The sequence below is a fragment of the Canis lupus genome, chromosome 34, assembly GCF_048164855.1.
Source record: "Canis lupus baileyi chromosome 34, mCanLup2.hap1, whole genome shotgun sequence".
Taxonomy (NCBI): domain Eukaryota; kingdom Metazoa; phylum Chordata; class Mammalia; order Carnivora; family Canidae; genus Canis; species Canis lupus.
In genome coordinates, this window is record NC_132871.1 from 6825968 (window position 1) to 6847659 (window position 21692).

A 21692-nucleotide genomic window follows, 5' to 3' on the forward strand; every position below is an offset into this window, starting at 1 on the left:
TAATGTTCTGCAACAACAGCGACCTAAGATGTGTGCCTGGGATCCGTAGTGATACGTACAACCCTGTTTCTGGAACGTGGTCCAGTAATCTGTAGCAGATTCTCCATTCCCTGCTCCCAACACATCCTTCTTTAAGCTTCTGATCAAATGTTACCACTTCTATAAAGTTTCTCCAACCTTCTTCTCTGTTCCTATAGCACTTGTAGATGCTTTTATCGCAAGCATTATCACGTTGTACTTAACCATTTATAAGTCAGCCTTCTCTCATTAAATGGACTTCTTAAAGTCAGAGACCATATATTTTTCAGATTTCCAATGCTAGTGCTAAGCCAAGTCTTTACCACAAATAAAAATTTACTTTTGAAAGACTGAAGCAGACAAGGTATTATTGACTGATAGGAAGACTTTGACAGTTTATATATATATATATTAAATAATTACATATTAAATATATGTAATATGTAATATATATTAAATAATTACATATTAAATATATATTTTAGATACTTTTAAGTGAATATATTTGTTTGAGAGAGCAATGGGGATCCACTAGATCTTTTTTCTTGCATATGCTGATGCATATATGTTTTTTGCCAGATTAAAAAAACCGACTTACATTTGAGGGGTGACCAGGTGGTATAGTTGAGTGTCTGACTCTTGGTTTCAGTTCAGGTTGTGATCTCAAGGTCGTGAGATTGGGCCCCATGTTGGTACCACACACAGTGTGGAGTCTGCTTGGGGTTGGGGTTCTCCCTCCCTCTGTCTCTGCCCCCCTTGTGCTCTCTCCCCATCTCTAAAAATAAATAAATAAATCTTAAAAAAGAATGATTTATACTTGAGATAGCATTTATTTTTATATCTGAATAAAGTATTTTTTTAAATTTTCCTTCTATTTTTCCCACCCATGATCACTCTATTGCTTTTATATTAATTCACAGTATGTTATAAAACAGACACTCTTCCAAGGTTTTATTCCATGTGTATTGTGTACCTTAACTGCTACAAAAAACATTCTCTCCTAAACTGAATCACATTACAACTAAGTGCTATCTATATCATTTGAGCAATATATATGTACACATGCACACACACACACCCTTAATAAATGATTGAAAAAAAACATTCTAGGCACTTTAAGATTGGTAGTTATACCATATGGATGGTATAGAAAGATTGGCAGAGAGAAAAATGCTTGGTGAGTTTTTCACCTATTGGCCCCTTTGCAGTTAGGCAGGGCTGTGCCGCAAATTCTGGTCAATGATGTGTGACCAGAAGTGTGGTATGCTCTTTCTGGATTACAGAAAAAGTATGAGCAATTTCTTATTTCCCTCTTTTCCTTCCGTGAAAACTGAGGAGGCACTGTGACACACTATGCTGCCATAGGGTAGTGAGATTTCTCTCTGCCCATTTGCAACCTGAATGACTATGTGGAGCAGAGACATTTGCTGACATGCTTAAGATATAGAACAAGAGTAGAAATAAACTTTTTTTTTTTGTATTAAACCACTGAAGTTTTGTGGTTTGTGGATCACAAACTTATACCTAGCGTATGAAGAAATGAGCTAAGTTACAGAAGAAAATACTTAAAATATTAGTAAAATAATAACATCTTTAAGGTTATTTTTTGAATTATAAGGGAATAGAGATAAGGTAATAGAACCTGCAATAGCCACAATGAGGAGTAAAGTAAAGTAAATGATAAGGACAGAAGTGAATAAATAGTGATAGACAAGATTGCAGTGAATGATGATCCAGGGGGAAATAAGTTAGTCTGTTTATTTATCATTTTTTTACGTGACTAACACTGTTGTTTTAGGTTCTGGGGCTGTAAGGATAAACAAGGTAGACAATATCCTTGCCTTAATGGAACTTTTAGTCCAGACACAAAGATAGGCCATTAATTAAATAATTATAGATTCTTGAAAAGTGTTGTGAAGAAAATAGGGGGATGGGGAGCTGTAAAAGAAAATAATGTACTGAGGCAGGACTGGGCATCATAGGTAAATAAGGTGGCCAGGAAGAAAATCTGTAGGCAGATGCTATTTAAACTGAGACCTGGAGGGTGAAAAGAAGCCAGGAATTCAAAGAACAGGAGGAAGAGCATTCACAGCAGGGGAACAGCACATTCCCATTCCCCCGAGGGGGCCAGGGGGTGGGCCAGGTGCTTATCTGGTAGAGGGGAGACAGCAGACAGTGACGTTCCCAAGGTCAGCAGGGGCTAGACTTTGAAAACCAGAGGAAGTTTAGATTTCATTTTAAATAAAATACCTAGAGTTCTCCATCTTATTCTAAGTGAAATTGTGATGTGACGCGATCTAAAAGATATTTTAAGAGACTACTTTGTTGGGCATCTTGGTGGCTCAGTTGGTTAAGCATCTGCCTTCTGCTCAGGGCATGATCCTGAAGTCCAGGATCAGAGTGAGTCTTGCTTCTGACTCCTTGCTCAGCGGGGAGTCTGCTTCTCCCTCTCCTTCTCTCCCTGCTCATGCTCTCACTGTCTCTCTCTCTTTCTCAAATAAATAAATAAATAAATAAATAAATAAATAAATAAAATCTTAAAAAAAGAGAGAAACTACTTTGTTTCCTACATGGGGAATGGCTAAGAGGATATCATCAATGGACACTGAGAGAAGAGTCAGGAGGCACTAGGTGGTGACTAGGACAGGAGTGGATGGATCTGGAATATATTTGGGTAATGGAACCATCAGAACTCAGATAGATTGGATGTGGGGAATGAGGAGGAGGATCCCATTTCTGCCAAAATGGCAGGATGGAAAATGATGGCATTTGTTGTGATGAGGAAGAGGACAAAGAGCAGATTTGAAGAGAAATCAAGAGCTTCACTTTGGATGTGTGAGGAGTGAGATGCCTTTGGGACATCTAGTGTTAACTGGACAGCTGACCACAGGAGTTTGAACTCAAGAAGAGATGTGAGCCAGAAATACAAATTGGAAACTCTCCCCACGTAGGTAGCATATAAAGTTGTAGGAATAGATGAAGTGGCCTGGGGAGAGAGTGAAGGTAGAGAGCAGAAGAATTGACAAGGAGTAATATTTGTGTTACAATTGTTTCTCATTACATACGATGAAATATTTCAGGAGGATTTACCACATATTAAGTCATAATCTACAAGGAAATTTGATTGTATTCATAAAATATTAGCACTAGCAAAGGAATAAGCAAAAAAATGTTAGAGGAAAAGGTGTCTTTTCAATGGCAATCAGTGATGGGAAGACAGAAAGCTCTAAGCAGCTCCAAAGCCTTTTGGTTTTGTTTTAACAAGACTAACTGAAATATGTTTCTATTTTAAAGAGAGCAGTGTGAAGAAGGCTGGCATCATTCCTTTGTGGATGTTTAAGTTTGAAATCTATAGTGCGGCAGAAATCATTTCATCCCACAAATAAAAGTGATTAAGATGGAGGAAAAAATCTCTGTGCATCTAGGTACACCTTAAATATTAAGGAACTCTTCGGACAGTAGCAAGGCGGTAAAAAAATTTATAGTAGTAGGAATATACATGCTATTACCTGATAGTTTATGCCTACCTGGATAGTCAGATTGAAGGTAACTTTAGAACAATAGATGGGATTTCCCAATGCCGACCCAAGGTTGCAATTTTATAGACATACAGACTCTCAGATCTTCAGGGGGAAGAAATGCAGAAAAATAAAAACTTACTGAAGTAAAGCAATGTGCATCCTACATTATTATGGCAACAAATCGATAATGGTATTACAATAAAATCTGGTGTAATCACATTTTCCTTCTTTGGTATTGCAGCATTAATCTCTGTCTCATGGGGGATGGGGTGGAGCAAAGGATATGTAATAGGATGCAAAATATTTTGCGTGTTACGACCAAGGCAGTGAGACTAGTAATTCCTGAAAGTTTTTTTTTTTTTTTTTTTTTTTTTTTTTATTACTTCTCAATTGCTTGTTGCTTTTTTCAGCCCCTTTAACAGTTTAAGCACTCATGTCTTGGAGCCCCCAACTCCACGCCAGGGCTATTGGTAAGATGCATTTTAAAAATTTCCCTTCGTCCTCTCCCTGAACCTTCTTACTTGCTGAAAAGCTTGGAGCATCCAGGCGTAGCTTTGACGCTGAAATAATTGAACAAACACAAACTGGTGCTGTCTGAGCATCAGGCCCACGTGCCAAAAATGTGCTGAGGGTTACTCCCTTATCACCTCAGTAAAAGTGTGGCACAAGAAAAGCATTGACAGCTTGTTTCTCTAGTGCTATTTTGTCTACCATCAAGAAAGTATCCACTAATTTACAGAGAAATAAAAGGCATAAAGCTATTTAAAAAAAAATCAAATCCAACTAAGATTTTTTAATTTTATTTTACTTTTTTAAAACTTTATTTTAATACCTTCCAGCTGCCTTGGGTAAATTTGTTAACTCTTGTGGTAATATTAAATTTATTATTCCCTATACAATCTATAGCATGGATTTCCAATTTTCTCCTAAAAAATTGTTGATTGTCATAAAAGTTCTCATCACACACACACAAAATTCTGTAACTATGTATGATGATGGATGTTACCTAGACTTAATGTGTGATCATTTTGCAATATATGCAAATATTGAATCATTATGTTGTAGACCTGAAATTAATATGCTTCATATCAATTATATCTCAATTAAAAAGTAGTGATTGTAATTTGCAAGAATAATGGCTCTAAGTATGCAAAGAACTTCATAAACAAACACTCCATTGGAAACAAGTATCTCTAAAAGACACATTTAATGTATTGCCAACTGCGTACATATTTATTTTTATTACAAGTATATTGTGGCCCTGTGTTCAAAAACACATATTACTAAAACAGGGTTGCATAATCATTGAACTCAAACACTGTAATCTGCACATTCACCAAGACAAAGTATGCAAAGCATTTTTCAAGTGAATATTCCTTATGAGAAGTGGAGGTGAGAACTAGAGGCACCCTGCTAAACATTCAGGGAAGAATCAATCCTATTAACTGTTTCACGATTCTAGGAAAGAGTAGGAACTCTGGCATATTTGGAATACCTGGAGAGGATCCAAATTGCCAAATGGTACCAAATAATCACACGAACAGTATCTTATTTCTAGAAACAATCAAATGAAACCTACGCCAGCAGTTAGTATCACATCCCTTTTAAGTCTTCTGTAAACAATTTCCATAATCTTTCCTGAACCTGCTTCTACGGCATTCATTAGTATTCTTTTTCTGTTGGGCATCTGGTGCCTCTGTGATAGATATTAAATATCTTAAGGCAGGCAAATCTCACTAGTATGCAGCAAGCAGATGCAGAGGCTCACATAAGCCAAAGAGGCCTGTAGGCAAAACCTCAGAGTGATAGGTCACAGCTGCTAGTTCAAGGCTAGACTGTTGGTGAAGCGAGGCCCGATGCCAGTGCGCTATCCCCACTCAAGCACATGAGCCACACAATCCTTAATAAGGCTGGATTCTCACAGTGCTCCTCCTCACTCCAAATGGGAGTCTGGAACTGCCCGTGACTTGCACATTTTAGATGTTTAGGCTACAAGATACTGAGGTGAGTGAGCACAGTGGATAACTGCAGCTGATGCTTGTAGGAAGAAACAGGATTCATCTATCCACTCCGCGCATTTATTTGTTCTTTGGTTATTGAGCATCGACGATGGGTCATGGTATCTGATTCTCAAATGACCACAATCCTCCTCCAAACCTCCTGGTTTCTAAACTTAGGGGAGAGAACTACAATGCCAATGGTGTTCACAGTCTAGTCATCAGATAGAAAGCTAGAGTGAATCATATCTTATAATCCTAGAAAAGCTTTGGAAATTTTTAGCATATTAATAAGGAATCTTTCTTCCTGGTTTATTGGGAGAAATGTTGAATAGTTTATCCGAAGATACAAAGGCAAGGTCCAGTTGCATTTTTGAAAATTTATTTCTCAGTTTTGTGTGTGCGTCTGCTGTCTAGACCCCTATTCTGAGCTATTTATGTGTAAAAAGTTAATAACCAGGATAGTGATACCGCAACAAAGTGATTGTCCTGCTTGAGATGTAAGTTGGTACCCTTAGAACAATCCACTTTTTAAAGTACATTAGTAACGAAGTGTTTTTTATATTAATATGCACACACTGAATTTTAACATTTGTATATGATATTGTACATAATAAACTGTATGTTGCATAAGGCAACCGAGAAGCTTTAGCTTACATGGGAGAATGTTTCCTTACTGAATGGATTCGAATAACCATTTTTTTTCAACACATTTAGTGTCTCGATCGGTAGTAATTTGTCAAAAGTAATTAATCACTGGTAGTAGACAAAGTACCAAACATATGGAAGACCTGCCTTTATGATAACTTAGAGGTGGTTTAAAATTATCTCCGTATTGACATCTCTCGGGCCTGTCTTGGCTTGTGCTTCCTGGAGTGTGAGAAAAGGAGCTAAAGGGACTGGACAGAGTGTGACATGTGTGTGACTCTTCTCATTTCTGTCACAAGGTAAAAGGCTTGAGAGAATTGCTGGTTTAAACAAAAGGAGAAACAGACTAGTGTAATTAGGATGGCCAGGTAATTTATCACACAAAACTGGGACACTTCTAAGAATAAAAGGGGGAGATATTTTTAATTATGCATGGTTGTAAATAGGAACTTGAGCTGTGGAGTTAGGAAGAACAAGGTTCAAATCCCAATCTTTCCACTTATTAGTTCTAGGACATTGGAGCGGTGATGCTCCTCTGTCTCCTTCCTACCAGTGAAGTGGGCTTACTCAATGCTACCTCCTAAAAGCCCTGTCAGTCAGGTTCCAGGCAGAAGGCGGAAACCTCACAGTTACCTGAACAGAGTGGGCTTAATATAAAAGATTACCAGCAGTACCAGGGGCCTGGGAGTTAGCAGAGGAGTGGCAAGTGAGTACAGAGAACTCTTTAGGAATGGCAAAGGCCATTTCTAAAGAGCAGCCAGTAGGGGAGGGCTGAGATTCAGCACCCAGGGAAGAACAGCGGGATTTGCAGGCCGCAAAGTGCATGAGGTGCTTCTCCCTTGGGGTTTGGCAGTACAGCTGTCTGACTGACTGGGTGCTGGGGAACGTTAGTGGCCACCGGTGCTGCTAGCAGGAGCCAAGTGCTAGGGAAGGTGCGCTCACTGCAATTGCCTGGCGAAGGGAGCAGGCCAGACCCAGGAAGAGAAACATTCCCTTCCTCCTTCAATGTCCCCCACCACTTCTACTGACAAAGTTTGACCTTGTGCTATTTTGTAAAGGAAAAATATTTAAAGAGTTCGGTTCTATTTTTTTTTCACAACAGAGAATGAAGACTAGATTGGGGAGTTGAGAAGCAAATGAACTGATAAACAGCACATTCACACTAATGATCATATGAGGTATCGTAGGAAACATGTTTAATATGCTAACATTAAAGTGATTAATAGATGTCATACCATTATTATATTTTCTATGTATTTCATTCTAGGTTTTTTTTTTTAAGATTTTATTTATTTATTGGGGGTGGGGGGAAGAACGAGCAGGGTGGAGGAGCAGAGGGAGAGGGAGAAGCAGACCCCCCTGAGCAGAGAACCCAATGCAGGGCTCGATCCCAACCCTGGGATCATGACTTGACCAAGGCAGATGATGCTTAATTGACTGAGCCACCCAGGCATCCCTCTAGTTGTTTTTGTTTTAAGATTTATTTATTTTAGAGAGCAAGAGTGTGCAAGCAGCAGGGGGCGGGGGTAGAGGGAGAGAGTCTCAAGCAGACTCCCTACTGAGTATGGAGACTACCGGAGGCTCAATCTCACCACCCTCAAATCATGACCTGAGCAGAAACCAAGAGTCAGCTGCTTAACCGACTGAGCCACCCAGGTGCTTCCAAGCTTAGGATTGTTAAATGTTCAAACAAAATATATTTCTTCATGAATAAAGACACTTTCCCATTGAAGCTTTGTCACTTTCCTTTTGCATCAAATGGAATTGTGCTGCTTTCTCATTAATCCTCAGTGTGCTTGGGAGGCAAGAGTATGGGATTACCTACCCCATTTTACATTGCCTTTACTTCTCATAATTGGTTTAATATCATGTTACTAAAACTGAGTTCCCTAGCTTTTATTTTTCTTATCGCTGACTAAATACTAGCAATTTTTGATCCTGAATCATAATATTTTGTTAATTTGGTACATGGATTTTTATGCTCCTTTATTTATGCTTTTTAGCCCTACTATCATGTGTTCTAGGGTCCCAGATCACTGATTAAAAGGTTAAACATTAGGGTTTTGTATTTGTTTCATTTGTCACCTCTACATCTGCATTCCTGACTGTTCTCCTAATCCAATCTTCATTTGTTGTAATAGTTGACTTCCACACTATGTTTATTTAGTGTTTCCACTCAGAATTAGTCTTTTATACAAACTTACATGTCTTGATCTCTCATTACATTAGATTTATAGCCTTTACCATTTTTTCCCTATTTCTTTTGAATTTTCCCTGTTTTTTAAACCTTTGAGCATACATGATTACTTCAGATCTTTGAAATGTCAACAGCCTATTTTTATTCTAGAAAATTTATTTTTTTTGGTATATAATAGTTATATAATACAAAGTTTAAGAGCCTCCTGTTGTCATATTTTTTGAACCATGAGGATGATCTTCAAATCTTTTCTCTATCATTAGTTCAATTCTCCTTCATATAAATAATTACTTTTTTTGTTACTGTTTTGGGTATTTCTGTCATGTCAATGAAGAGATTAGAGAATGAGATTAAAGGTATAGCACTCGTAGTAGTTCAGGGCAGATGACATATCAACCGAATTTACCTTTTCTTAAAAGACATTGTTTCATTACATTCCGGTCTTGTGTGAAATGTCTACTAAATACAGTCTTACGGGGAGATAATGGATTTGAAAAAGAATTGGATACTTCATATTTTACTTTGTCATGACTCTTACTTATAGTTGTTATAAAAATATTCTGAGGGTAAGATAAATAATTAATAATAAACATCAGAACCAATTCTAAGACTGGACACGGGAACCCTATAGTATATAATTTAAAACATTTCTGGATAATTTCCACAGTCATTTTTAAAAAGACACCTGGTCTTAACCTCTCTCTGGAATCTTAAACATTCTTAAGGCATCCCCTCTCCTTCAGATAGCTTTAGACCCAGCTACATTTGACTATTTACTGTCCCTTGATCAATTATCCTATTTCCATTGCTTTTGCTCCTGGTTTTTCTCTGAAGAACACTTCCACATTCTTGACTACTTCTCTAATTTCTGATTATACTTCAAGGTTAGCTCAAATCTTCCTATTTCCCTAAAACCTTCTCTGATCTTTCTTGCTGTCTCTTAAACTCTTACACAGTTTATCATTCCTACGGGTCTTGGTAGTTTTACAGATGACTTCATGGTCTTGTACTCTCATGTATCATTTCAGGTCTTCATGTGCCTTATCTTATATATGTGTTCTAAGGGCCAGATAAAAATACTAAGTCCATAACATTTTTTATAATTCATGGTAAGTGGTCAACAGCTATATGTTGATTCATTTAAACAAATGTTTGTTGAATTTGTATGTAGTACCTGCTGTCTATCACATGCTGCTTTGCTTTGGGGGAAAGAGAAGAAAGTATTCCTCTGTCTAGTAATGAGAAATATGCAAGTAAGTATGTGAAATAAATAACAGAGTCCAGTCTAGACCCAGTGTTCTGGAGAAATAGGACTCTGCTGTGCAAATCATGGAAGGTTTGGCAGAGGACCTAACATTTGAGTTGAATCTTATAACATAAGGGGATAGTTAACAAATTCTAGGCACAGGTAAAAAAAGGTGTGAAGATATTGCTGCCTCTAAAGCAATACCTCAGTTGTAACAGAGATTAAGTCTTAACTGAAATCATAAATTAAAGGTTTCTCCTTCATGAGACTAAAACCCGAAGAGCAGTGCATTCAGCATATTTTCCTTCAACTGGGAAACCCCATGTATTCCCATCTGAAACCATCTTGATCCTAAATATGTGTCGATACTGGCAAAATTCTAAGAGGTACAAGGTATCCATTACAGTAGACGTAAGTTAATGCAGACTTAAGTCAAATTATCTTTCTTCAGGCAAACACAATTACTATCTCCTTTCCAAGATTTTATAAGGCTTAACACTAAATAGTAAAGTGTATTTTAATGTCAAAACATTTTCGAGATCTGTTAAGGTTAAATTAATTTTCAAAGCTTTTAATCCCGAATAAAATTGGAATAAGGTTTTATTTTTTCTTAATGAATAAATATTATAGCTCTTGGTAACCCTGTGATATAGGCTCTTAATAAATGCCATGAATGCAAGTAGAAATTTGAGGCATAGTATCCCTAAACAACTTTCCACATAGCCACTCCTGCTACAGTGTTTGTAAATGCAGCTCTTCATGTAAATGCTAGATTAGACTGAATGGTGAATTTAAAACAAGTGGGTGCACTCACTGTGGCCCAAATTAAGTCTGTTCTAAAGTTGCTATAGCAACATTATCTGTACCAAATGTCCTGCTCTAAAAAATAATTGGAAACATTTCCTGTTATTTAGGGAAAAAATAAAATCACTATTAATTTTTTATATTCTACTACACAAACCATATTATTCTCATGCAAATATTTCTTTAGATCAGCAAAATTCATGAATAGGTATATGTAATTTTTATATGATTATAATAGCAAAATCAAGAAGAATGAAATTCATTTTCAGGCATAGTATGATATACCTAAGAGTAAGATACAGTATTTGAATAAAGATATTTTTCTTCTTTCTTGGTTAACACTTAAGATCAGAGAGCCATGAAGAGTTTCTTTGGGCTTTGTATATATGAGTTGTTTACCTATGGATCATGATTAAATTTCTGTAATATTTGGAATAAATTAGAGAACAGCTGAAGTTTTACTATTGATAGAATAGTAAACACATTCAAGCAACATAAAAACACATGACATTCAGGAAGCAGAAAGGTCTAAAATGTTTTATGAGGGTACCTCAAATAAACCAACGGAACCTATGTTTAGAGCCTGACCACAATAGCTACCTGATATAATAAAACTCCAGGCCCAGATGCATTTCTTTCTGAAAATGATTTTAAATCAAATCTATCAATAAATTGTTCCCAAAAGAAAATATTAGGAAATGTTGTAACATTTAGGTAAAGCAAAGATTCACATAAAATGGAGGGTAAATAACTCCTACAATCAACATACTATTTATTGGCTATGTATTCAACATGTAATACGTTTCTTTTTTCCTTGAGTTTTGGAAAGGCACTTTCTCTCAATGTAATTTTAAAGTGCCATTTCATGCTTCATTATCTCTGAGTGGGAGTTGTAGTTTGTAGTTGGACCTCAGCTTCATTTGTGAATCATGGGTGGTACAGCTAAGTATATTTTTCGAAGCATTTGAGTGAAGTAAATAATACTTTTTCTTTTATATTTTTTAGGCTTTCCTATTTAACAACACTAGACTGCAAAATGAAAGTGGCATATTCTTGGAAACCAGATGAACATATATAAACTGCAACATTTTGGAGAATGCTTAAATTTATTTGCAAAGTAAAAATACTTTATTTGTTCAATCCTTGCCCCCACCCCTGTCACCAACTCCCATTGCTCTTTCTACCAGATGTCAATCATGCTGAATACCATGGAATAGCTCAAAGCAAATGTGAATAAAGAGGAAGATTCCCAGTTACTGGCTTTTGGTTTTAAAAAATTTTAAATAATAATGGTGGCAGCCAGCAGGTCCTTTCTCACCTCCTATAATAAATGCTGACCTGGGGATCCCTGGGTGGTGCAGGGGTTTAGTGCCTGCCTTTGGCCCAGGGCGTGATCCTGGAGACCCGGGATTGAATCCCACGTCGGGCTCCTGGTGCAGCCTGCTTCTCCCTCTGCCTGTGTCTCTGCCTCTCTCTCTCTGTGTGACTATCATAAATAAATAAGAAATTTAAAAAAATTAAAAAAAAAATGCTGACCTGATTCTGAAAGTTGCAGCTTTGCCTACTATACACATATAAATGTGTAAGTGCATTCATCAGCTCAAAAAGAAACTTAAATTTGGCATGGAAACTGGGGGAAACTAGGATTGAATTAAACTTTTCCACCAGAGGGTCATGTTATGTCTGTTCAATATCAATTCCATTATAATTACAATTAAATTCATAATTAAGCTTTCCTTGTCACCCACCTCATAAATCCAGTTTATTTCTTCTATGTGTTCACCTGGTCTGAAATGTTCTCCTCTACATTTTTGCCAAATCATTCACATATTCTCTAAGAAGTCTTCCTTGATGGATGCCAGTCATTGTCATCCTTCACTGTTGTCAATTGTATTAGACGAAGTGCTAGTCAAGGAGAATATTTAAGAGCTTGAATCCTGAGTCAAGTTCAACTCAAGTTCACATTCTGGCACAAGTGCTAGGTAAACCAAATTGACTAAATTAATTATGAGGGCCAGATGTGCACCAGACACTGTTATGGGTGCTTAAGTACAGCACTGAGTAAGGCAGACCAAAAGAACTATTCTTGAACTCATGTTTTAATAGTGCTAGAAGAGAGTGGGACATGGGGAGACAAGGAAAAATATAGACTGCATAAAAAATTTTATAAAGGAAGTAAGCAAAGTCCTGTGATACCAGATAAGTGGGGGCTCCTACCTACTAAAGTTGGAGCAAGGGTCATGAAAAGCCTGATGTTGAGACTTGAAGACTGAGATCAGGGGGAAAAAAGTATATTCCAGTCAGTGGAAAACAAGTGCCAACATGTTGAGCAGGATATAACGTTCAAGAAATAGAAAAGGCAGTGTGGCCAGAATATGGATTGGGGGAGGGTGGAGTAAGAGCTGTACTTGATAACAATGAAAACTATTAAAAGGGGTTTGAATTTTATTCTAAGATGGAGATTTAAAAAATGGTGACTTTGCTTGGCTGTCACACAGATTTTTAGAAAGCTGAATGGTATCTAAATATTTGAAGACTATGAAATGCATAAAATTCTAGAATATTATGCATGTGCATATATATGCTGTCCATGAACATTTGCCTAACTATTAAAAAATTGTGTCAACTCATTGTTTTCTTATCAACTCCAGTTGAATGCAATATTCTAGGTGACAGTCAGAACAAGGAAAGAAAATGTTCCTTGGATGCTACACCAAGTCACAGAAGCACCAGCACAGTGAGGTTCTCTTGCATACAGTGGTATTGACAAGAAGGATAGGTGAGGAAACAGATATCTGAGTCTGGAGCACAGTGGAGAAGTCAAGGCTGGTATTAGAAACTTGGGCATTATAAGAGTACAGATATTTGCAAATCTGAGGAATAAGATCACCTAAGAAGACAATAAAGATAGAATGGGGCCCCAAAGGAAGCCCTGGGTCATGCTAACATTTAAAAGTAAGTTTAGATAAAGGAACAGGTCTCATCAGAGGAGACTAATTAGGATCAGCAAAAGATCAGAAGGAAAAGAAATATTAAGGAAGACATGGTAATTGGTGAGCTTGAGTATTATGAAAATGGAGGCACTTTGGCTTGATTTGGCAACGTGAAGATACTTGTAGACCTTGACAAGAACCACTTCGATAGAAAGGTAGGAATAGGTTAAGTTGCAGTAAGTGAAGGAATGTGTGAGAAGTGAGGAAGCGGAGACGAGGGATGTAGTCAACTTGCTGGAGAAATTTTTCAGTGAAATTGGCTGTGAGGCAGCATGGAGGAATAGATAAAAAGATAAAAATAGAAAAAGATAGGGGATTCAAGGATCTTTTAGAAATGTTAGTGGCTTACTTACATGAATTTATTAAACATTTTCTATCTTGTGAAGGAGGAAAAATTAGCAAGAATACCTCCAATGGTTGCTATGAGAATTAAGAAGTGCCGTAAACAAAAGACTACATACAAGGTGCTTCATATGTTCTCTGTGAATGGTCATTGTTACCGTCATGTAGAAGTACACTCAGCACATTTACTCAATTTTTTCTTTTTGCTCTTCACTGTCCTATATTTAAGTAATTATATCATGTGCTAGGGGAGTAGATTTTGGGAAAGAATCATTAAACAGTAAACCGCTAAAAAAATAAAAAATAAAATAAATAAAAAGTAAACTGCTAATTAATTAATTATTCAACAATGGATACTAGTTCTGTGTTATGGTCATGTATGTGTATAAACGCGCCATAATCCATTCCCTTCCCTTTATTAGCGTACGCGAATTTCGGGAGTCTCAAATTACCCTTTCTTCTCACACCAACTCTAAGTTCAAGGTCCTCAAGACCATCTTTAAGTTAAATAATTTGCTAGAAGCACTCACAGAACTCAGATAGCAATTAGACTCATATACACACTTAATTACAGCCAAAGAATAGAGATTAAAATCAGCAGGGGGGGAACAAAAGCATGTGGGGAGGACCCAGGAGACACAAGGGCTGTGAAGCTTCCAGTCGCTTTCTCTCGGTGGAGTCACGTGCATAGAACCTGTTTCTCACAGCAACAATACGTGAAAATGCACATGGAATATTGCCAATCAGGAAAGCTCACCTGAGATTTGGTGTCTGAACTTCTTATAGTGGCTTGGTCATCACCCACGTGGCTAACCTTAGTCTCCAGTTCCTCCAGAGGTTAAGCTGATACCATATGGTCCAAGGCCTTTCACCACACATTGGATTTGTTAGCACAGATTATGGTATGGCCCAAGGCCCCAAGTAAACAGAATCATTCCAATCAGGGAGGATATTCTAAGGGTTTAGAGGTGAACTCCCAGGAACCAAGGCAAAGACCAGACTTCTCCTTGGCAAGGTTAATTCTTACAGCACAATTTATAACCCTAGTTGAGGAGGTAATATATAAAAGTACAAAATTTAAAATACCATACATAATTTAATAAGAGTTCATATCAACTGGGGATCCCTGGGGGGCTCAGCAGTTTAGTGCCTGCCTTTGGCTCAGGGTGTGATCCTGGTCCTGGGATCGAGTCCCACATCAAGCTCCTTGCATGGAGCCTGCTTCTCCCTCTGCCTGTGTCTCTGCCTCTGTCTCTCTGTGTCTCTCATGAATGAATGAATGAATAAATAAATAAATAAATAAATAAATAAATAAATAAAATCTTTGAAAAAAAATAGAGTTCACGTGTACCGTTGAGTGTCACGATGCTAGGACACGTTTACATAATAAATAGTACTTACTGTAGATATTCAGAGAAAGAGAATTTGAGCTGAGTGGTAAGGGAAGGTGCCATAGAAAACGTCCCATTTGAAGTGGACCTTGAGAGATTATCTGGATTTGTTTTTTGCTTTTAAGATTTTATTTATAAGAGAGAGAGAGACAGAGAATGCATGCACACTAGAGGCAGGGGAGGGACAGAGGGAAAAGCAGATGCTCTGCTGAGCAAGGAGCCTCATGTGGGACTCAATCCCAGGACCCTGGGATTAGGACCTGAGTCAAAGGCAGACACTCAATCCACTGAGCCACCCAGGTGCCCACTTGTATTTGAACTGGCTGAAAGAGAAAAGGCACGCCTAGAAGGGTGAATAGAGGAAGGGGAGATATGGAAGTGTTACAGGATTTCTTTCTCTGGTGGTGCCTGTGGTTCTCGGTCGCACAGCTTTGAAGAATAAAGAGGTAGACCAGAGTGGTGGGCAGCAACGCAAGGTTTACTAAGCGATAGGAAAGCGATAGCACAAGGCTCCCAAAAAGGGAGGGGACCTGAGAGGCTTGCCACAGGAATTTCTAAGTCTAGGGGTTTTTATGGGGTTGTTGGAGGCCTATTTTAATCTGTTTATCCTCCATGTACCTGTCATCCTATTAGGTTTTTGTCAATCACGTGGGAAAGGGTGGAGGGCTCCTTCCAGGGTGGTATAAAATTCTCTTAAGGGTGGGTTCCTCTTAGGGTGGGGGGCCTCGTCCCTGCTTGCCCTTCTTCCAACTATTCTTCATCAGAGGCTGCTTCCCAGGGAGATGATAAGAAAGAGGGAGTAGAAAGTAAGACTGGAAAGGTAGTATATTCATTTTCTAAGGTTATCGCAACAAAGTCCCACAAACTGGGTGGGTCAAAACAAATTTATTCTTCCACAATTCAAGAGACCAGAAATCCAAAGTCAAAGTGTCTGCATGGTCAGTTCCTTACGGAGACTCTGCGGGAGAATCCATCCCATGGCTTTCTCCTAGCTTCAAGGAATTCTGGAAATTCTTGACGGTGCTTGTCTTGTAGATGCATCACTATTATCTGCCTCCACCACCCCATGGCCTTCTCCCTTTGTGTCTGTGTCTGTTTTCTCTTCTTAGAAGGACACTAGTCATTGGATAAGAGTCCACTCTGCTATGGTAAGACCTAGGGCCTCATTTTAACTAACTACATCTTTAAGGACCTTACTTCTGAATGAAGTCTTGTTCTGAGGTAGTAATTTGGGGCGTGCCGGTAACTCTTCAACCCAGTAGAGGTAGGATGTGAAAAATGTCGCCTAATGTACACTACCTTTTACAAACACTGTTACAAAAGCATAAACAACGCTGAGACTTTTTTTTTTTTTATGATAGTCACAGAGAGAGAGAGAGAGAGAGAGAGAGAGAGGCAGAGACACAGGCAGAGGGAGAAGCAGGCTCCATGCACCGGGAGCCCGACGTGGGATTCGATCCCGGGTCTCCAGGATCGCGCCCTGGGCCAAAGGCAGGCGCTAAACCGCTGCGCCACCCAGGGATCCCTTTTTTTTCAAATTATTTTTTTATTATTTTTTATTTTTTATTTTTTTATTTTTTTATTTTATTTTAATTTTTTTTATTTTAATTTTTTTTAAATGCTGAGTTTTAAACATAATTCAACATAATTCATTAAACATAATTCATTAAACAGGGTCTCTCACACTATTTTAATTGCTTTTTCCAAACACTAGAATACCTGATTTCACTGAGAAACACAATAGCCCTCAAGAGTAGAATTTATGTGTGGTGAGGGGGTAGGGGGTATACACTCCTCAAAATCTGAGATTGGGCTGTGAAGAGCATAACATTCATGTTGTCTGTACCATCTTCTAATATCTTTGCTAAAATTTTAGAACTGTCTTCTTTTTGAGGATGTGTAAGTTACTGCTATTCAGCATTTCATAACAATGGCAATATATTTTGAGTCAACATTTGAAACGCATTATTTGGTAAGGATGTTGGGGTTGCTTCCAGGTATATCGTGAGAGTGGCTTCTATTGGTTGAAAATAAAAGTATTGCCACTTTCAAAATATTGATGGCCAATGGAGAAAAGGGATAGACTATTTAAGGTCTAGGAAGTTTTAGAAAAACCCAGAAAATAGCCTTCCTGAGCCTCTAAAAGAACAATGATAACTGACTTGGAAAGATAAAATGGAATACATAAGAAAATATATTCAGTTTCTTAATATTGTTAGATAATTGATCAAGTTTTGGAACTGTGGTGAATTTTTTTTTTCTCTTCAATTGAATTTTCCCAGCATTCTTCTAACAGAATTGAATGCAAAGCAAATGAGAAAGGCAACTTTATGAAGCCCTATCTTTGTCATAAATTTATTACAGTTCTCTAATAAAAACCTGTTTTAACTCAACTGAGGATTTCAGAAGGCTTTTCTCTTCTTGGAGAAAAGAAAAAAACCTTACACGTACTCAAAATTATGTGATGTTTTCCTTATTACATTAGCATTTGATTAGTTGGAATGCCTAATTCCTACTCTAGAGTAAAAAAGGGTCAATTAGGACTACATTTAAAAGAAGATGCATTATTATTGTCATGATCAATATCGTAAATCTCATCATTAAAACTGCCCGTGATTCTTCACATTTGACAATTTCTTTCTGTTCTGGTTTTGAGCATTAATATGCCAAGCCTACCAAGGTTGTCACTAGTAAAATCCATTCAAGTAGAGTCATTACCAGGTGAATAGTTAACTGGAATAGCTAACTGTGACAAGGGCTTCACTTTCACAAGGAATAATACATGCAGAAAAGCCCACAGGTTGGAAAGTCACTAGCATAAAACATGAATTCTGGGGCCCCCACCTGCCTCGTGGAGTGATCTTAGACAAATAACTTCTCCAAGCCCAGAGTCCCCATCTACACTGGGGACATTGTAGCATTGTTGGTAAAGCTTAGCAAAATATTTCCAGAAATATGCCCGCCACACACAGTAGTCACTTAATAAATATTTGTTCTTTCCTCTTTCTAATCCCTGACCACCCCTCTCAAATGGAAACACCAGCCGTCAAGGACATCACGAACATTCTGAAAACTACAAGTTGGTCAGAATTTATTGGAGCCTATGCTGAGGGTGATGAGGGGCCCACAGTGGAACTTCTCCATGGATCAGCGACAGCGACAATGTGGTAGGAACATAAATTACTATAATCGTTTATGATTTAACACATGGATGGAAAAAAAATACCCAGTATTTACTGAGAGCGGGTATAGTCTTCGCCCTTATACTTATTCACTGAATTCCTCCTATGTCAGTCTTATGAAGTGAAATAAATAATTCTTTGTAGAAAAGGCAACTGAGGTTGAGAAGGCTGCTGCAACTTGCCTCGGGCCATATATAGTCTATAGCAGCACAGAAACGATACGCTGTTTGATATAACTTCGCCAAACACAGTGACTCACACTGATGGATATCAGTAAGTTGTCTGCTCTTTATGTCAAAGAATAGCGAGATCAAACTCTTTGATTCATAAATCATCCTTCAATCTACGGCAAGCCCAGAAATCTGAAGGAATGCAGATACTATAACAGAGTAATAAAATACCGACATTGACTTCAGAGTCAGACGGTTCTGGGTTTGAATCTGGACTCCACCACTTTGTATCTATGTGTCACTGGAAAATTATTAACCTTCTAAAGCTTCATTTCCTCGTTCAAAAATAAGGATGATAATGTCACCTACTTTGCAGAGTTGTTTACGGATTGTTTGGAATCATGCCTCTAAAATGCTTAAGACAGCATCTGGCATATAATAATGAATTTATTTTTAGTCGTAATAAGATCCTGCGGTCTTAAAGTGTTTCACAAAGTTTGAATTAATAACTTCTTGCACCAGGTTCCCTGGGGATCTTGTTAAATAAGAAGATTCCCGGGGCTTGATCCACACCTCATGAATCAGAACACCTGGGCAGCGGGAATTTGCTCAGATATAGCTGATCTCAGATCCTGATGCTATCCATCATTCACTACTCTTCTCATGATAACCATTGCCCAATTTCCATCTGGGGGACTATACCTTCCCCTTCTCCCCTGCCCCCCACTATTTTTACTTCTAGAGGAGTATCTGACTTATCTCACTGGTGCCTGACTGTTATTTCCCTGGCTACAGAGACTGAGACCTATCTATCCCAATCAGGGGCGATGTGATATATTTAGGCTTTTGCTGGAATGCTAGGACAAACAGAAGCACTCCCCACTGTGGGATACAGGAGCTGAAAGGATGTCGTACTGGGAATGTTGGCAACCATCTTGTGACCATCAGGCAGGGTGGCTATTTGAGAATGAAATCAGAGGAAGCAGAGCCAAAAGATAGAGACAAAAGACTCAAAGTTATGGTGTTACTTGCACCTCTGGTGTAGCTATCCTGAAAGCCAGATTAATTCCTATACTTTTCAATTATAGACCCAACAGATTCCCTTTTTGGTTACACTTTTTTGGGTTATGTTTTTGTTTTTGTTGTTGTTGTTGTTGTTGTTACATGCCACCAAAGGACATAACAAATCGGGTAATAATACATGCAACTCTTTTGTCAAAAGCTCACTAGCTAGGTCTTCATTCCACATCCCTGCATCCTTCACATACTGGGCTCGGCCACACGTGGGCCTTCAGAATTCTTTTTGCTTAAGCTTGAGGCAAGGTAAATGGCCTCCTGGATTTCTCTTCTTTGAGCTGATACCTGGATCTTGGCCTTCTAAGACATGTAAAATATATCTAAAAACACACCAACTCTGTTACTTTGACTGAAACTTGATCCTGCAGGTCAGAGGTATAAATTCAAATGCGTAAAGGAGCCAGGAAGGAAAAATGATTAAATAAAACAGGCTAGAGGTCCATGGAAAAAAAAAGGCAAATCTGATATTAAATGGCCAGCCTCATTGTTAACGAGGCAATGGGGAATAGGGAGACTAGAGTATTTGGGGGCTCTTGCTTCCTTTAGAAGGTGCAGCTGCTACCTAGCTCCAGCCAAAAGTTGCAATGGGGGAGATGCGGTTCTAGTATTACCAGAGTAGTGAGGCATCCGGAATTTTATATGAAATCTTCTGAATTTTAAACATCAGCAACTGATCGAGATTTCTGGCACATACTGTGCAAGCTGACACAGTGGGGGCCAAACTACCAGTACACATGGGGCCCCTGTTATCTCCTCAGTAGACCTTTCAAGAGAGGGCAGAGGAGAGACTTATTGGGGAGACTTTCACAAATACGCTGTAACCCCAAGTCCATCTGCAGACACATAGGAGAGAAGAAAAAGATCTATGACCAAATACAGCAAGCAGAAGAGAAATGTTTATCCATAGATTAGTTTGGTGGCTGTCATTTGGGATTCTTACAAGTGCATTATGCTCTTAACTCCTATAAGATTTTCTTCCTCTTGGGAGGCAGGAAGACTTTTTTTTTTTTCCCCCGAGAAATAGGTTGTGTTGCTAACAGAGTCTATGCACTTGTTTTCTTATTTTTCCCTTCTTAAAGCTGGTAGGCTTTTCTGGTTTCTTGCTCTCCAGAAGGCATGATTACCCAGAAGTCTGGCCCCAGATGAGTACTGAATTGACCTTAACGATTCTAAAGAGAAACAGTAACTTGAGTCCATATGATTAATAAATTATGTTTATATATGCTTTCGACACAGGCTTATCTAAACTGTGGTAATCTCCTCTTACTCAACACATATTCATTCCACTTTTTAGGTTTCCAGACATCTGGCAGGACCCAGAGAATGAATGATATGAATAAAAAAAATAAAAGTCTTTCTAATTCAGTCCTTCAAGATTGAGAAGCCCATGAAAATTCACAACGCATGGCCTTCTCCATCTAAACATGTATAGGTAAGAGTAAGCTAAAATGAACATCTAAGAAAGCCAAGAAAGGAAAAGAAGGACTCCAAAAAGATTAACATAAAGCCTTTGGTGTACGAAGTGGCTATGTCCCCGCTTTTGTACTAATGAGGAAGTGCAGAGATATATCTCATGGTTGCCCAGCTCCCAATAGTCCACTTCTAACCCTAACTACCATCTCAATCCTTATCAGATACAATATTCAGGATCCTGAGCTACTACTCGAATTTCTAATTTCTGGGCTTCTGTTCTAGTTCCATTTATCCCAGGGAAATCAAGAAAAGTGGGGAATTAACAGAGAACTATTTCTTAGGTTATCAGGGAAGGTACCTGTTCTAGGAGTAAATATTTACTATCTTCCTGACTAGCTAGTGGGGTGTTTAGAAAAAAAAAAAAATCAACATAAACTGAAGATGCAAGGAAGATGGGACTGGAACCCAAACAAGAGCTTATTGGCTTGCTGGCAAAACATGTATAAAATTACTAGCCACTGAGTAGGGCATCTCCCAAACTAAATAAACCAAAGTTTTAATTCTATACTACAACTTGGATAGTTTTGTCTTCCCCAAGATGGCTAGGTCATATGAAAGAGCGTGGTAAATGTTGCTAATGCTTACAAATATCTGGTTCTTTTTTCATTCCTACTACCTGAAAGGCTATAATTT

General features: G+C 38.2%; 1 long non-coding RNA gene across 4 annotated transcripts in view; it reads left to right on the top strand.

The window, feature by feature from the left end:
* The window catches only part of LOC140624473 (uncharacterized), a 149941-nt gene that overhangs the window by 101118 nt on the left and 27131 nt on the right, over positions 1–21692 (top strand). For 3 of the 4 annotated variants that reach the window (XR_012023952.1, XR_012023951.1, XR_012023949.1), the window contains 2 exons: positions 11437–11548; positions 18201–18324. This is a non-coding gene — a long non-coding RNA (uncharacterized lncRNA). Of the gene's footprint in view, positions 1–11436; positions 11549–18200; positions 18325–20880; positions 21019–21692 lie in introns of all 4 variants that reach the window. The other variant, XR_012023950.1, reaches the window with a different exon arrangement.